Genomic DNA, 5,694 nt, shown 5'->3' on the forward strand with positions numbered 1-5,694 from the left:
GTTGCGGGGCGGGTGGGGCTGCAGGGTGCAGTGGAGCTCACAGGTGCCTTGCACTCAGAGCCTAAGCCTGGTGGTCTCATGGGGTGAGAGACAGGGGACATGAGGCCCACACTCATTAGCACAGTGCTGAGGTGCCAACCACGAAGGAACAGGCATGAGGAGGTCATGAAATGAGCAAAGCAAGTTACGAGAAGGCCTTGAGGGGACTTGGGGTAGGGTAGGAGGTGTGGGGTAGGAGGTGAGTGAGGAGTCGCTGGTGCTTGGATTCTGGCTCAGGCAGCTGCATGGACATGTGGGGGGAGGGCATTTGCTACAATGTGAGAGACTCGGGGTGGCAGAGAGGTACGAGGGAGGTGCTCAGTCCAGACTGAGCTGGACATGACATGTTTGAGAGCTTAGGAAACCTCCAGAAAGATGGCAGTCACGTGTGACTGTGTGGGTCCAGAGGTGAAAGCCAGGACATGTGGAAGTCACTGGTGAAGAAGTTCCAAACACTGAAGGGGCTGCACAGGGCGCACTGGGTTATGGGCAGTGCTCAGGGAGGCCTCGTTTTCAGGATGGGCCAAGGACCTCCTTGCTTATTCCATTCTTTGTTCCTGAAGCTTCCTCGCTGTTCCCGGACCTGTAGCTATGCCATCCACTCTCAGGCAGATGAGTCTTTGTGGACACAAACACCACCACTCCCTGTGGGAGCATCAGCCCTGCCACCACCATGTTCTCCCCCTATGTGGGCTTTCTGCTCACCCAGTGAACCCCCTCGAGTGCTGGTAGTGCATACCTCACCCCTGAATCTCTGCCCAGAGCCTCATCCCCAGTTGGGAGGGTCATCAGGCTCCCAGAGGGCGCCACTGACTTTTTTTTTTTTTTTTCAGTAAATCTTGCTTAAATTAAATTATATTGCTTCATGCTTGTTTATCTCTTTCATGGGTGAGGAAATAAGCAGGAAATGCTGTCCCTAGACTGGACTAGCATTTGGTCTTCCCACTGCAATTACCATACACCAGCCCTTCCTGCCAGCCAGGATCATGGGTGTATCCTGCACTTAAGGTCAGCTGGGAAACCCAGCCCATCCATCTTCCACGGGGACTCAGCATCACTTGAGCCCCACATCACCACTGTGCCACTGAGCCAGCTGGGGGCCACCGCCTTTCTCTGCCTCCTTAGGAAGAGCTACTGGGGGCTACATTAAAAAGAGTCACAAGACCAAAAGCTTTTACAACTCTCAGAAGTCCTGAAGGTGCTGCTCACCTCCCATCATGTTTGGGGCTTGAGTCTGAGTCAGGTCCCCTGCCCAGCTCCCTATCCACCTCTTTCTGGAGCCAATGGGCCAGAATCGAGGTGGCAGATGCAGGCTTCCTGTTCTAGACAAGACAAGTGGTCCCTGAATAAACTTCCTCCAAGACCTCCCCAAATCTCCCAGGGTTCCTACAGACTCTCCGCAAGGCCCTTTCTGTCCACAATGACGAGACCCCACTTTCGCAGGTTGCTGGGGAGCTAGACACACTGGAGAGCTGCAGGTGAAGCACGTGGCTGCATGGAGGGGGGTCTTCTACTGTGGTCAACTCGGTGCCTCCGCTCAGTCTCTTGGTCTGTCAAAGAAAGAGTGCTTACCAGGGTCTGGACTAGTGTAAACGGGGAAAGTGAGGGGGGAAAGCTCCTTATAGACCTCTCCCCAGCACCTCCATGCATGCAGCCCAGGAGGCAGATGCTGCCAGGTGGCCTGTGCCCGAGTTCAGCTGACTGCAAAGGAACTGAGCCTCCAGGACTCTCTTGGGAAGAGCCAACTGGGAACACCAAGATAGGGGACTGTCCACCCCAGGAGGTGGTCCCAGGCTGCCAGGGGCCAGCACCCTCTCTTGCAGGAATAAGCAGTGATCACCAGTGCTCTTATTAGCCACACTCAGGAGGGCCGTGGCCTGGCCCATGGGGTCAGGACATAGAACAAGTACTCAGGAGAAGAGGAGAGAAGGAAGACCCCTGCCCATTGCCTGGCCAGGCTCCTTGTTCTCCCTGCAGCTGGCCTCCCTCCTGCGCCCTTCCCAGAGGCACGTCTGCCGTGACAGCTCTGGCGTAGCCCATGTGCTTGCAGGGCATGGTCAAGTCTCCAATCATAGGCCCCAGAGTGTCCACTCGAGAAAGTGGCAGGGGCAGCCAGGGTGGAGGGCTCTAGTACGAGGACGAGGCAGGGAGGCCTTGGGCTGGAAGGATTTCATGGAACCCGGGGAGCAGGAGGGTGGTGGAGGGGAATGGGAGAGTGCCACGGCATGAGCCAGGGAGCTGGAGGAGGAAGAGGGGCTGAGGTCTTAGGGCTGGGTGGGAGCTGGAGGAGCTGGACTACCAGCCGAGGCAGGCATGGCTGTGAGCCAGTGGCTCCTTCTCAGAGGCTCCATGAGTGTGGGGTCAGGACACACAGTGGGCACAGAGGGTCAGCGCCTGGCTCTAAGCCCCAGTGTGTGTGGTGGTGCTGGTTGTGATGGGATTGCTGTGTGGGAGGAGGGGACAGAAGGACATGTAGAGGTTTTTGGCAGAAGTGTAGCGGTGGCTGAGCACATGGGATTCTGGGAGGAGGCGTGATGCTGCGCCGCTCAGTCTGGGAGCTGGAACCTGAAAGCCCCACTAGAGGCCTGGGTCCAGTCCAGGGAAGACCCCAGGTGCTGTCTGGACTCCCTTAGTCCCTCTGCACCCTGATCTCTCACTGCGCAGTGTGGGTGACCACAGACTTCTTCGCATCGCTGTAGGGATTCTCTGGTCTCTTCTCAGCCCAGGAGGGCAGCAGCAACTTTGCCTGACCCATCTCTGCCTCCTTGAGCCTGACCCTGGGTTTCCATGGGGAAAATTGAACACTCCTCTCCACCCACTCCCCACAGAAACTCACCCACCCTCCAACTAGCCCTCACCACCTCTGCCTTCCCTCCTTCCCACCGTGGGCCTCCCATCCTCTGGGCCCAGCACCCCTCCGCTGGGTGGTCCCCCTTTCCTCCAGCGTTGCTTTCCCTCTGCCCTGGCTCCATCCTGTTGGAGTTAACAGGGTGTCTGCTGAGCCACCCTCTCCTTCCCCATCACCACACCCAGCCCTCCTCAGGCCACTGCCATCCAGTTTTGCCTTCTCCAGTCACCAGACTGGGCTGGTCTAGCCTGGGACCTGAGAAGGAAGAATCAGACCAGCTGAGACCTAGAAGTACCCCAATGGGGCAGGGCTCCAGGGACAAAGGCAGTGACCAAGGGCCTGGCCTGCAGCCCACCTCAATGTGGTTGGCCACCTGGCACCTCCCACAGTGTGGCCCTCCCACCTGCTCAGCCTGTCCGGTGCCTCAGCTGGCCTCCTTGCCCTTGCTCCCCCAGTGCCTTTGTCCGACTCCCCCCTGCACCTCTCCTGCCTCCTCTCTGCCTACTGAACGCCTCTTTCTAGCTCCCCTTGCATTGCCCCCTGCGGGATGCACCTCTGATCAGCCACACTCACCCATCCACCACTGCTGTCCCTGATAACCCCCACCACACGTGCCTGGCCACCTTGACATGGTTGGGGGCCCTGAAAGGACTGACCCGGGTCTCACCAACCCCTGCCCAGCCTGGGGAAGGTCCTCAGGGCATTTGCTCCCCTGAGGAGCAGAACCCCTTCCTGGAGCAGGAGGATTTGCATCGTGGGTAGGGTTCGACTGTGTCTCTTCCGTTCTACCCTTCTTAAGAGACTTGCCTTTCTGAGAGTTATCCCTTTGCTCTATTTTTCTACATTTCCAAGTTTTTCAGTAAAAAGCTCTCCCATTGGTTCCTCTCATAAGAAACTATAATCTTTTTAAATTAAAAAATAAATTCCTAGTTGATTAATCTCATTTCCTGGTGAAGAGGCACTTGGGATCTGAGAAGGTGGAACTTGGGCCTGGCACGGTCATCCTGGGATTTACTGTGTGGTGCTGCCCCCTGGTGCCAACTGGACATAGAGGCCTGGTGCGGAGGACAGTCTGAGTACCCGAAGTAAAGAGGATAAAACTCATAGACCTGCAGAAAGGTGAGAGCCCTCCGGCCCCCACTGAGTCAGGGAGTCACCAGCCCTCCCTGCAGGTGGCTAAGCATGATGTAATGTTTCAGTTCCTTCCAGCTGTTATAACAAAATGCCAAAGACATGGTGGTTCACGAACAACAGAAATTTGTTTCTCACAGTTCAAGGGCTGGGAAATCCAAGATGAAGGTGCTGGGAGAGTCAGTTGCTAGCGAGAGTTCCTAGAAAACAGGGCTCCTGGCTCACGGAAGGCCATCTTTTCACTGTTTCCCACAAAGAAGGGGTAAGGGAGCCCTCTGGGGCCCCTTCATCAGGCACTAATCCCATTCCTGAGGGCTTGACTCTCATGACCTCATCACCCAAAGGTCCCCTCCAACTACCATCACACTCATCATCAAGTTTCGGCGAATGAATTTGGGGACACACAACCCGCTGCCTATAGCACATACAAAAGCCCCCAGGGGGCTTTCCATAGCCTGGTGGTTAAGGTAGCTGACACTGTAGATCGAGTCTTAGACCTGGTGGCTGAGGAAACATGCCAGGTGTGTTTGCACGCATGCCCAAAGTCCCGACAGGAGGGAGAGCTAGAAGAGAGGATTGCAGCGTGACCGTTCCGCACGGGAGTGGGGGGATAAAGAGGTGTTTTCCCCCACCCTTCTCTTTCTGTCTGGCAGGGCATGTGCCAGGGGAGGAGAAAGTCCCTATCCCAACCAGAAATTGATCACCACCTCTGGGATCCGGTCTAGAGCAGTGTTTGAGCTGAGCTGCATGTCTCAGACAGGGTCTGAGCTTTGAGGTCAAGGATGAGCCTAAGTAGCCAGACAAGAGATAACTGGCTCAGAGTGCAGGCCGGACTCCTCCAGAAGGGCATTGGTGAGCTTCCAGAATGTTCAAATGGCTACTTCCCCTCAAGTGGGTGTTCTCACCCACCACTGCCCCCTCCCTCCTGGCCTAGCCAACCTCCTTCCCCCACACCGGCACCAGGTCTGTGTCCGACCTCACCACTAACCTCTGCCTTTTGCACCCTCTGCCACTAATACAGGAATCGGCAGCCCCTCGGTGTCCAGCCTGGGCTGGAGAAGCAAGGGAGAGTCGAAGGCTGCCGGCCAGAACTCACTCCTCCCACAGGTCTCCTTTCTGCCCCGTGGTGCTCAGCCACTTCAGTCTCCGGATCTTTGTCCCAGCTGTTATGTTCTGTGTCTAGAGCTCTTTTTCCCGGAAAGTCGCATGGCTGGCACTTGTCATTCAGGCCTCAAGCCATATATCGCCTCCTCTGGGAGTTCTTCCCAGACCACCTACTCTAAGCAACCTCCTGGACGCCCTCTGTCTGTCTAGGTCACCACCGTATCCCCAGCATCCTGCCGGGGCCTGACACTGGCACTCAGCCAACATCGCTGACTGTCCGAACTGCAAAGCAATGACAGTGCCAGGCTGTATGGAGTGAGACAGGGTGGCTCCGGGGCACAGGGTCAGAGCTTTAAGAAGGGGCCCTGGGGAACCAGCAGTTAGCGTAATGGCTATGTCGCTGGACTCCCATGTAGTCGACCGCGGTTCGTGTCCCGGACCCGGTGGCTTAAAACTCACGCCGGGCGCGTGTGCGTGCGTGCCCAAGATCCCGCGAGGAGAATGGAGGAGAAGGGATTGCGGCGTGACCATCCCCCCTGGGGGGTGATTTCTCGCTTTCTGTCTCTATGTCT

This window comes from Tupaia chinensis, unplaced genomic scaffold (assembly GCF_000334495.1).
Source record: "Tupaia chinensis unplaced genomic scaffold, TupChi_1.0 Scaffold144346_1, whole genome shotgun sequence".
Lineage (NCBI taxonomy): Eukaryota > Metazoa > Chordata > Mammalia > Scandentia > Tupaiidae > Tupaia > Tupaia belangeri.